This window comes from Taudactylus pleione, unplaced genomic scaffold, assembly GCF_031769625.1.
Source record: "Taudactylus pleione unplaced genomic scaffold, aTauple2 ptg000414l, whole genome shotgun sequence".
Taxonomy (NCBI): domain Eukaryota; kingdom Metazoa; phylum Chordata; class Amphibia; order Anura; family Myobatrachidae; genus Taudactylus; species Taudactylus pleione.
Genome location: NW_028284816.1, coordinates 172,596 through 185,703, shown reverse-complemented (window position 1 = coordinate 185,703; position 13,108 = coordinate 172,596).

The following is a 13,108-nucleotide window of genomic DNA, read 5'->3' as shown; positions in this document are numbered from 1 at the left end:
TTGCTCCAACTCTGGTGTCTTGTAAGTCCTGCTCAGCGGGCTTAGCCCCAGAGGACATCATTCAGGATGGTCTTTGTACTAATTGTTACACAGCCCCATATTTCATCAGGACAGGGCTGTGCCCAGGTTTCCTTCCCAAGGTGGTTTCTCGCTTCCACCTGAATGAGAAAATTGTAGTTCCTGCATTTAATTCACCAGACCTCTCGGCAGGTGAAGCCTTGTTGGATTTCGTCCGTGCTCTGACGACCTATATGGACCGTACTACTTCCATCAGGAAATCAGACTCCCTCTTAGTCCTATATGGATTCCACAAGAAGGGATGGCCAGCTAACAAACAGACTCTGGCCAGTTGGATTCGCATGAATATCTCACAGGCTTACACGCAGACTGGCCTTCATGTGCCGGCTTCAGTATCTGCTCATTCTACTCTGTGGGTTCCTTCTGGGCAGCCTGGCATGGTGCCTCAGCTGAACAGCTATCCAAGGTGGCCATCTGTCCACACCTTTCTTAGGTTTTATGCCTTTGATACATTTGCCTCTCAGGATGCTTCCTTCAGGTGTAGGGTTCTCCTATCTGCTCAGGAGTGTTGCTGCCCTTGAACAACTGCTTTGGGACATCCCCAATGTCTCCCTGTGGAGTCCTATGGACCCTAAAGAAGAAAAGGAGGAGTTATGGTATGTCACGAACCCGGGCTGATTCGCAGATACAACAATCTGGATCAGCTGGTTGTGATGCCGGCGCACCGCGGTCACTTACCAAAATACATGGTTCTTCTGCCACCACGCAGACTGTTTTCCGGAGGTCTGCGATCTCCCAACAGATTAATAATAAATCACATTCAAATTACACACATATGTAGCATACATGCGAGTTCAATAAGAATCACGGAGAATATGCTAGATTAAATGGGTTTAATCCCAAAAATATTTTCAAGGCTTAGTTACAAAAATATTAATGAAATGACAAACAGATTATAATGCAAATATTTAAAAAATAAATTAAAGAGAAAACTCAGAGTTCCTAAGACAACTCACAATAAAGTTCTCAGCACTGCTGATGGGGTGGGGGATCTCACCCACAGGAATATCCTGATGCACTCCCAGAACTTCCGTCTGAACCCCAAGGAGTGAACATTGAATGCTGGATGGTATTCCTTTTTTATCCATCCCTAATTCTTTGTTCATACTGAACAGGGTCTCCCTATCAGGTCAGCAGGGTTTAAGATCATTAGATTTCCAATACAGGGTTACCTTGCCAAACTAACAGGGTCCCTGCTTTAAAGATAAGTGATGATATAACTCACTCTTCAACTTTCCCCTTCCAGACCTATTGTAAATACCAGAATCCTTATCTCGGCCTCTATAGCATAACATGCATCTTTAGAAGTAGGTCACTGGAGTAAAAAAAGAGGTCTGGTTCTGGGATTATGATCTAGGTTACTGACTTCAGGGGTCATAAAAGGGAGAGGGCTAGTTGTTCACACATGACCTCATACTGTGAGGGATATTCATTCTTTTGTTATCTGCAAGCCATCCATTTGTATAGACTATAAGAATAAAGGACACACAGTTATATATCACTCCTCAAATTGCAGGACATAGGCATTCAAGGAAGAGGGGTTGATAATGATCTAACTTCAAAAGAGGTGGGGTAATACCTCAGCCCTTCTAGACACACACAGGTCAATTAAAGGACTTCATAGTTCACAAAATATTATTTCTGGCGATTATTCTTGCAATTAATCGTCACATGGTAAAACTTACCTTTGTTAACTTTCTTTCTTCGAAGTCCATAGGGTCCACAGGGCACCCGTCCTGACGCTCCTAGCTTCTATGGGTTTCTTCTCTTCACTTGTTTCCTTCTCTGTGTGAGAGTGTGATTCTTCAGTGTACCAGTCTTCCTTCTTTCTTATTCTGTTTCTGCCTTGTTGTTGTTAACAAAACTGAAGTGCCCTCAGGCTGTGGGCGGGGTATAGGGGGAAGGACCGGAACATCCTTGGATTGAAAAGCTTTGCTGTTGGTGTCTGGTCTTCCAGGTCCCACCTACACCCCAATATCTCCCTGTGGACCCTATGGACTTCGAAGAAAGAGAGTTAACCAAGGTAAGTTTAACTCTCCTTTTTTCTGAAAACTAAAGCGACAAGCTTAATTTTTTTTATGGGAGCATTAATGTTTAGGTTTCACTGGGGTCACAATTTGTCAGGTGACCCCAATGGGTCACCTGTGATGATTTTGTTCTTAGTTAATTCCCCAAATGGGCAGACGTTCAGTTGGAGAAAATGCACCGCGTCCTATTCTGAGCTCATATTTTGATTCTTGGGGGATTATTTACTAAGTGTCAGTTTCTAGAAACCATCGATTCTGTAATGCCATAATGCCAAAATTAAAAGGGTAATGATTTTACTGGAAACATTTCGTGGAGTTTTAGTTTTTTGAGTTTTTTTTAATACTTGCCTCCATATTAAATTGTCAGTCTCTCGACTACATGATACACTTGAAGCTGGCCTTTTTCCAGCATGTACGTTTTACATAGTATGCAAATTCGCACACATTTCTGCATACTGCCTGTCTTTTTTTTTTTCTGGTGCAATCTACCTCTGGGTATTTAACATTAATTGCATTCAACTCTACATGAGATCTATTGCTCAATAAAAATTTGTTTTTACCTCGCTTCCACGTATCCAATATTAACATCAGAGAGTGAATAAAGCTTCATAGCAACTATTGGAATTGAGTGCAATATATTAGGCACACCTGCTCATAAATGCAAATACCTAATCAGAGAATCATGTGGCAGCAACGCAATGCGTAAAAGCATGCAGACATGGTCAAGAGGTTCAGTTGTTCAGACCAAACACCAGAATATGGAAGAAATATGATTATATGACTTTTGAACATGGATTTATTATTGGCGCCAGCCCTGGATGATTTGAGTATCTCAAAAACACACAACAGTCTCCATCCAGAGAATGGCTTGAGAAAATGTTAAACAAAAATTGTCCAGTGAGTGACAGATCTGTGGGTGAAACCCATTGTTAATGAAAGAGATCAGAGGAAAACGGCTAGGCTGGTTCAAGCTGACCATAAGGCAACCATAACTTAAATAGCCATGCACACAGCACAACGAGGTGGGGGTGCCAAAATGGTGGGGGGATTTTTCTTTTTTTTTTTTTTATTTGCTCCTAACTCTGAATCCGGGTCCTGAGGGTTTATTTCAGATACTGGGGAATACAGTAAGTCTCAGTGTACCAATGCAATGGATATGAGGTTATTAGCGCTGAATCATGTATGTAACTTATGACCTGATTAAGTTTCCGCAATTTATAAAAGTTTTTCTGCTTCGCATGCGCAAAAAGTCCTGGAAACCGCTACTGGGCACGAGCGTACCCAAGTGTTCGATGGCATTCACAATCGCGTACAGTATCATTAACACTTGAGAAGGGGTTTGCAATCCCTGGGTGTATTCGGGTGGAGACTGGGAGGTGACCTAAAGTGATCGCAATAAGGGACCATTTTATACGTGCGTTATGAGAGTGTCACTGATGTGTCTGGGAACGCTGCTGCATATCCATTATCAAATCCACAGCTTCAGGGCCATGGTAGCTTTATTTGAGGAGAGTAGCTAGACTAGACCCTAGGACCCTAGGTTACCGCAAATGTCGATGGTGCGACCAACGTTGTGTCGATGTAGGAGTGTTTAAAATCTCCATCGTAATTGTACAGACCAGGCAGCCTGAAAGTGGGCGTCTCGCCTCTCGTACTCTCCATTTCACTGTCCAGCACAAAAGGAAGGCTGGGATTAGCATTTGCATATTCCCGCCGCCGCTATTGCGAGAGCGCCTGCAGGCATGGCTGCATTACCAACCATCTCCGAATGAGGCCTTAGGGGGGTCATTCAGACCCACTCGCGAGCGGCAGTACGCTCGCAAGCGGGTCGATGTTCCCCACTGCGCATGCACACGATGGAGGTAGCTCCGTCGTGCGCATGCGCGAGACCCGGGGAGCGACGGGCTTTCCATCGCTCTGGGTCTCGCACCAAAGGGGGCGTGCTGTCAATGTTGATTGACAGCACGCCCCCTTTGGTGGGCGTGCCGGGGGCGTGCCTGCCAGACAGAGGCGTTCCCATGGGAACGCCTACCGTCTGAAGCCGGCCCCACTGATATCACTAGTGATGTCAGTGGGAGTGATTTTGGCTCTGATAGAGCCAAAATCACTCCAGGGCTTGCGGCAGCGAGACCCTACCGCAGGGTCTCCGTCGCAAGTCCGGTGGTCGCGATGGTCAAGACCATCACGACCATCATCATGGACGTTCGCTATAGCTGTGGGTGGTCACCCACAGCTATACGAGTGTCCAGGAGGCCGCTCCATTTTCATGGAGGAGGGCCCTGATTCAGAGCGAGCGCTCTTGTCAGAGCGTTCAGCTCTGAATCAGGCCCTTAGTTCATATGCAGGTTTTACACTTGTTTCATGCTCAAAAACGTGTTTACAGACCTTTTCATAAACATTCATTTGTGACCACCTCTCACTTGTAATATACATCTAAATTGTATTTGCTGAAAAATGTAGGAGCTAAAAGATGTAGGGGTATATTTACTAAAGTGAGAGTGTGGAGATGTTGCCCATAGCAACCAATCAGATTCTAGCTATTATCTTCTAGAACAGGGGTGGGGAGCCTTTTTTCTGCTGAGGGCCATTTTGATATATATAATGTTATTCTCGGGCCTGGTGCAGACCACGCCCCCTCCATGTGACGTCACATGGGGCAGGGCCATAATCGCTGGTGATTACAGCAATGCCCGGTGCATCTTGAGGATGTTCCGGGGAGCTGTAAGGGCAGCGGTATGACCGTCTGAAGCATCCTTCAGGACTTGTCATGCATGCGAAGCAGCAAAACTTTGATAAATTGCGGAAACAACTTCCAGTACACACTAGACAATATGTTGTCCGATCTGGCGGACCGGACTACATATCGGGCAGTTTATGGCCGCTAGGTTGCTGACGATGCACACTCCCGCTCGTCGCCAGTGACATTGCCCGTCGGCAGGGCTGCCATCAGGGGGGGACTGCGGGGACTCCAGTCCTGGGCCCAGAGAGAGAGGGGGCCCTGGTAGCAGAGTTGTGGAATGCAGTGATGTGCGGTACCGCACGTTACTGGTGGAATGCACTGCACTGGCAGCCAGAGAAGAAAATAGTCTCTGTGGCATTTAAAATATGGAGCCGGCCGCGAGCTAATCACAGCTCGGCCACTGCTGATTGGCTGCAGTTCCGTGAGCCAATCACAGCTTGTGGAACAGCAGCCAATCAGCGGCGGCTATACTGATTGGCTGACTGCCGTTCCACGAGCTGTGAATGGCTCGCGGATAGCTCTTCTCTGGCTGCCGGGTGCATTCCACCAGTGACGTGCAGTACCGCACATCACTGCATTCCACATCTTTGCAGCTCTGCTACCTGGGCCCCCTCTCTCCGGAAATGCAGCCGATGCCCTTTCGGAAGGAGCTAGATCCCCGCCTGTAAATGTACCCCACTGACGTCACCATGCTCTCTCTCCCAGGCTGCCTGTGGCCACCGGAATTTATGAGGTGCTTAAAATTCCAAGTGCTGCAACTGTCTAAATCTTGAATATGACAAAAAAAAAAAAAATGAAATGATGACATAATAATAATATACAAGCCTTCCCTGCGCCCCCTCAGACCAACCAGCCTGCCTTCCCTGCCCTTTGCCCCCCCAACCTTCCCTGCCCTGTGCCACCTTTCCCAGCCCAGTACCCCCCCTCATCCAGCCTTCCATGCCCCCTGTGCCACCCCCCACCATGTCTGATTCCTGTGCTCCCAATAGGTCCAGCACTCCCTGTCCCTCACCCCCAAAGTAGTTCCACCCACATCCACTACTCCGCCCACCTCTGTCTCATACCCCGGGGAGGGGACCCTGCCTATTTTGTCTGTACCGGGCCCCACAATTTCCGATGGCAGCCCTGCCCGTCGGACCTTCATGCAGGTCTGACGGGAGATATCGTCAGCGGGGGGCCATGCTGCCGAGTGCAGCATGGCCACCGCTATTGCTCCATCGCTGCCTGCATCGGCAACTGTGTATACACTTGCCGATGCCGGTACTCCTGCCAAGTCCCGCCACACGAGACACTGGGCTGGGTACACATCGTTAAGTGTGTACCCAGCTTAATACTTACCATCAGAATGTCAGAGTTCGGGATTCTGGAGCTGGCATTCCGACCTCCGGAATGCTGACTACATCCCATTCATAAACGCTGCCGGCAGTATTGACATTGATGCAAAGTGAACACCTCATAGAAATTGTGTGTACATGTCTATTTCATTACATTATTATTTTCTTTGCTATCAGTGTAAAAACATGCTTAATAGGATTTCAGCACGTGTGTTAAACTCTTTAGAATAGCTTATGTGTGTATATATATATATGTGCTCTCTTTATGATAACAACAATATTTTTGTACAGAAAAAGAGAAAACTTCAAAGTAAAAATCCTTCCACCCTTTGTAACTGAACATAAATAAATGTTATGTATTGATTTATGTTACTTAGTGCTGTGATAGTGGTATTTAAAAAGAGAAATGTCAGTTTTGTGTGACCTGACAGACTTGGTGAAATACTGTATTTGCTCATACGCTGCCATAGATGAAGGAACATTGATACACACAGGTGGCCAATAAAATCAAACCATCTGTGTAAATGAGGAACAAGAACGCCAAAAGCAACGGGTTCCACTACCGCGGCTTTTTATTAGAAAAGAAATGCCGGCATGCCTTAGGGTTATGCATAAATATGCTGCAGAAGGTTAATTACTTCTAAATTAGATGGTGAACTTGAATGGCCAACCTGCAGCTCCCAGAACTACTGTGCTGGTGCTGGGGCAGTGGGGAGATTATACCCATACAATGACATCTACAAAATCACTCAGGGCTGTTCTCTCAGTAAAGACCCGTACACACTGGACTATGGGTCTCATTCAGACCCGCTCACAAGCGGGTCGATGTTGAGGCCCTGCGCACCGTTTTGTTGGCGGGGTGGGGGGGGGTGGCTGGCCAAACGGAGGCGTTCCCGAAAGCTCACTGGGGCTTGCGGCAGACGAGGCCCTACCACAAGGGTCTCGTCGCAAGCCCCGAAGGTCGCGATGATCTTGACCATCAACCTGGCCACTCGCTAAAGCTGTGGGTGGTCACCCACAGCTTAGCGAGCGGCCAGGAGGCCGGCTCATTACAGAGAAGCGGCCGCCCTCATTCAGAGCGAGCGCTCGCATTTTGCGAGCGGCTCTGAATGAGGTCCTATGTGTGTATGGGGTGATGTCAGCGGCGGGCCCGGCGAGGTTGCCGGCATTGGTAAATGCATCCGCGCTTGCTGAAGCCGTCCACGATAGACGACGGCGGGTGGGGAGCGGGTCCATGCTACATTCAGCAGCATGGCATCGTTAACGATATCCCCAGATAGAGCTGCATGTACAGCTGACTGGGGATATTGTTAACTGCCCACGGGAGGGCGCATCGTTCGTTGGCGACTGCATACACACTGGACGATTTTAACTATATATCGTTCAACTATATCGCTATCGTTCATGGATATCGTCCAGTGTGTATGAGCCTTAAGATTTCCCAGCAGTGTAATCATTGGATCAGTATTTTTACATGATGATCACCTGTGTTTGCTATGAATCAGCTAATGTTAACTCTGGGATGTGTATTCTCCATCAAAAACCAGCCTTATAACTTATTGCTATCACGTAGTCCTCTTTGTGTCATACATGTCGACCTTTTGGTTGCCTCCTCCGGGAGGGGGCAGCCTAGTTGGCACTGCGGAGGTGGGCGAGACTGAGGGCGTTATTCCACGTCATCATAGCCTTTCCCCCTGCTATGCTGTTATTATCGGTATTGTGAAGCTGGGGCAGAGCCTCGCTGACGCGATTCAGCACGAATTGCATCATCACCCATCTATGCCGCCCAATTCACTCGGGAAGAAAGCTGCCATGGCCGGGTGGGCCCAGCCTCTGGGAGACTTGCCCACCTTTCCAGGCGGCTGGGAGCGCCCCCCATTTTTCGGGAGCCTCACGCCCATTCCAGGAGGATAGGCAAGTATGCTTTGTATTCAAGCCCATACAGCAGGGTTTCCCAAACTCCAGATATACTTGAGTCCAGATGGTTAATCACATTGACTGAGGTGCTTATTAAGTCACCTGTGCTCAAACATGGATATTCTTAAAACCTGGACTGTAATGGTGGAGTTTGGGAACCTCTGTCATACAGCGTTGCACTAAGGTAAGAAGGAAGAGGCCTTCACCTTCAGAGCTGTACTGTGTATGGAGAATTGTGTTGCTAATTGTTACTTGTGTTCTGTTTATATTTTGGTTACTGTATTGTAATGTAATGTTCTGTGTACCCTTTACTGTATGTGCGGCGCTGCGGACCACTTGTGGCGCCCTATAAATAAAAAGTAATAATAATAATAATAATGTCAAGATAATTTGCTAATGTGTGATGTTTGTGCATTCCTTGTCAGTGCAATACGAGCCAGGTCAGGTTTTCTTAGCTAAAGTTTTGTGGAATCTCTATTATGTATAGAACTAACCTACAAACATACTTGCCGACTTTAAAAAAAACTCCTTCGGAGAGACCCTAAGTACGGGACGTAATCGGAATTCTTGTTATTGTGCCCGCGATGTTTAAGGGCATAGGGCCTGATTCAGACCCACTCGCGAGCGGCTATCCGCTCGCAAGTGGGTCGATGGTCTGCACTGCGCATGCGCACGACGGAGGGATCTCCGTCGTGCGCATGCGCGAGACGCGACGAGCAAAGGACTTTCCTTCGCTCGTTGTGTCTGATCAAAGGGAGCGTGCTGTCGATGTTGATTGACAGCACGCCCCCTTTGGTGGGCGTGCCGGGGGCGTGCCTCCCAGACAGGGGCGTTCCCAAGGGAACGCCTACCGTCAGAAGCCGGCCCCACTGACATCACTAGTGATGTCAGTGGGAGTGATTTTGGCTCTGATAGAGCCAAAATCACTCCTGGCCCTGCGGTTGAAAAACTCAACCGCAGGCTTCTGGTCGCAGTGGCGATGGTCGCGAAGGTCAAGACCATCGCGACCATCATCCTGCACGCTCGTATATGCTGTGGGTGGTGACCCACAGCTATACGAGCGTCCAGGAGGACGCTCCATATTTATGGAGGACGGCCCTCATTCAGAGCGTGCGCTCTGGTCAGAGCGTCCGGCTCTGAATCAGGGACATAGGGCCTGATTCAGACCCACTCGCGAGCGGCTGTCCGCTCGCAAGTGGGTCGATGTTCTGGACTGAGCATGCGCACGACGGAGGGAGCTCCGTCGTGCGCATGCGCCAGACGCGACGAGCGAAGGAAAGTCCTTCGCTCGTTGTGTCTGATCAAAGGGGGCGTGCTGTCGATGTTGATTGACAGCACGCCCCCTTTGGTGGGCGTGCCGGGGACGTGCCTCCCTGACGGGGGCGTTCCCACGGGAACGCCTCCCGTCAGAAGCCGGCTCACTGACATCACTAGTGATGTCAGTGGGAGTGATTTTGGCTCTGATAGAGACAAAATCACTCCGGAGCTTGCGGTTGAAAACCTCAACCGCAGGCTCCGGCTCGCAGTTTCGATGGTCGCGATGGTCACGACCATCGCGGCCATCAAACTGCACGCTCGTATAGCCTGTGGGTGGTGACCCACAGCTATACGAGCGTCCAGGAGGACGCTCCATTTTCATGGAGGCCGGCCCTCATTCAGAGCGTGCGCTCTGCTCAGAGCGTACGGCTCTGAATGAGGGCCATAATTCGCTGCATTTTACAGCAGGGCTACACACCATCATGGCCCCATCCCTGCTGCTCAAAACTGCAATTTGCACCATTTTACAGCAGTGGGTGGGGCCAGGATGAGACAATTCCATGCGGATTCAACCTGCAGGGTGAAGTGGGCGGCAACGGGAGACTGGCCAACTCGGGAGTTTAGCAGAGCCTCAAAATTCGAGACTCTCCTGTAGCTTCCGGTAGAGTTGGCAAGTCTGCCTGCCAGTGGCGTAAGTTCATCCCAGACGCCCGTAGGCAAGTTATAATTTGGTGCCCCCACCATCATAGCCGCTCACTCTGTAACGTAGCATTTTGCATGCAGATACACCGGCACACAGAATATAGGCATGCCGCATATCATTTTATTCAGCAGAAGCTACTTGTGCGTCCTATTCACATTGCTGTACAAATAAGATTTTGTACATTTGAAGGTAAAATTCGCACAAAAAGATGCTTGGCGCTACCGAGTCACTCTGTGCTCACACGATATGTGTAACGAAACTTTTAGCGCCCAGAGGATACATGTATGTGGACACATCTGTATGCATTAGTGACAGATAAGATAGTGACCTGTATGGTGCAATTAGCATGAGGCTCAGAGTCCTCCTGGTGAAAGCCATCAGAAGTGGGGTGCCCTCCTGATACCCCTGATGGAGAGGAAAACCACCTGATTTGGTGGCTTTGAGGACTGAGTTTAAGTCAAGAGACTATAAGACTCCCACTGTGGTTGGAAGGGGAGTTTTTGGTGAGGGGGTGTGCCGGGACTACTGCTCGGGTGCGAGGCTAGGGCTGCCACCAGGCAGAAGTGAGATGGAGAGTTATGGGTGAGGGGGGAGTCGGATGTTTCACACTGACATATGAAGATGCTGAGGAACAGCGACACCAATGAGTAGGGATAGGCTATAGATAGATGGATGGAGACGGCAGCTGATAGTCTGACACAGAGCCCACCACTAGTGTATGGTGGCTTCCCAGGTGCCAGGAAGAGGTGCCATGTATTGGGCGGCCATGACGGTACACTCCGGGTACATAGTTACAGCCCTAAGTGAGGTGAATATATTGTGGGCAATGGAGAAGGTGCCCCTTCAGTGCTGGTGCCCGGCGGCAGGCACCTCCATTGTCTCCCATAGTTCTGCCCCTGCTGCCTACAAAAAAATAACAAAGTCATACACTGGGCTTTATTCAGAGTTGCAAGTAAATGATACTGCAAAATGCTTGCTAAAAGTAGCATTTTTGCAACCTATTCCAAATCGGTTCAAACGCAGGTCTTTACCTGAAGCCCCCTCCACTTGGCTGCGGCTCGTCTTCCTTTATGAATCTGATAAGAAATGTTATTTTTTATAGTGACAACACTTAGGATAGGGGGTGCATTGCTTGCTCTGTCCAGTACTCTCATCCAGTGGCCTAATTTATTCCTTCTGTTATGTTCTACCCTTATTCTGCCATGGAGTTGTTTTGTAAATTTCTCCACTTTGTATTTAACAAGTTCCTAAAGTAATATGATGCATGATTTGAAAGCATGTGTACCCAACCTAGTTTGTGTTGCTATTTCTATTATCAATATCCTTATGAGCGTACATTGTATGACCCATGTTCATTTTACATTCCTGACTCTGTAACTCAGGCTTTTCTGTGCCCTTTGTTGGCCAAGCTCCCAGAGTCATTGATGTCATGCGGAGGAGGCGAGGCTGGCAGCATCGGGATTTACAGCACGGACCGGAGCATCCTCAGGAGGTTCTGCTGGGATGTAAGCGCTGCAGTGAGCAGGTCTGGAGAGTCCTCAGGGCCGTTCCAGGCACCCTGCTATCCAGATGCAGGGGCCGTGGGTGAGCGGCGGCACCGCCCCCAGACTCCTGTGTCAGCTAGCTCCCATTGGTCAAAACTAGCCAATGATAGCTAGCTGACACATGAGTCTGTGGGCGGGCTAATCCGGCACACCTGTCCTTCCCCAGTGAGTTTAATAAACGATCCCACGCAATAGCATTTGGAGCCAGGTAGATTTAATTTTACTGTTTAAATGGCAGCCCCTCTGGCAGTTTTGGTAAGGACTGTAGTCCAAACCTTGCAACCACCACCTAGTCCACCATGGTGAGGAAGTACAATGAACACGAAATACCTGATAACTCAACACATGGGCGGCTATATGCAGCACTTATGGTTGCTCTGGACTTGATTATTTCTGGTTACAGCCTCATAGGGCTAAGTTAAAAAAAAAACGAGTCCAGGGCAAGATCGGCCCATGAGGTGGGCAAGTTCAGCTGCTGTTGCCAGCGTTTCTACGACGTTGCAGACGCAACTTGCCCCCCTTGTATGGGGGGCGGGAGGGCAAGGTAACAGAATCCACCTCTATGAGTGTACTTACCTTCAACCAAGATGGTGAAGTCAGTCTCACTTTTTCTCAACTCAGATTGCCCTGCCTAACCTTGACACTGTCCTTTATCATAAGTTTTTCCGGATACCCAGCCTTTTTTTCTGGAGCTGTAGATCTCTGATCCTGGAATGTGGATTTCTGCCTTGTGTTTCTTTCATCCTCCTGACTTCTGTCTATGGTCTAATGTGTAGTTAAACTTGCGTGAGCCCTGTATACAGTTGTATTGCCCTGATGTGAATTTCTTCATAATAAAACTGTATCCACTATTCAGGGTTAGGCAACCTGTGGCACTCCAGCTGCTGTGGAACTACACATCCCAGCATGCACTGCCCAGTTTTGCTGTTAGTGCTTGCTAAACATGTGGCAGGGCATGCTGGAAAGTGTAGTTCCGCAAAAGATGAATTCTATTTATCTGGTTTTGGGTTCCTGATGTAACTTGCAAATTGTGAATACATACTTGTGAATATCACTAAGTTCTTTCTCAACCAATATATCGGCTTTAATTTTCTTTTACGCCTTGAAATAAAAAGAAAGTCTTTGGCACCCAATGGAACAGTTTAGGAAAAACAAGAGAGTAAAAATCCTACAGGCTCCACAATAGCAACCTGAAAGCAATAAAGCATATGGTTTTACTTTAAATTGTAGTCATTCACCCTTTAAAATGAATCTATATTAAAGATTTGGTGTAATTATATTTGGCCTCAAGCAGAGTTGAGTCGCTCTCTTTCATGTAAATGGAAATTTGCATTTAATTCTATATTTTGTTTAAAGTGTTATTCTCAGAGAGGAACACAGTCGCGCTTATTGCTAAAAGACAGAGTACCAAATCCTGACCCTTTTGTTGATGCAAATAAAACTCAAAAGTCTGTAGAATTTAAGTAATATAGCACCTGGTAAATATTTCATATACCCTCAGGTGCTTG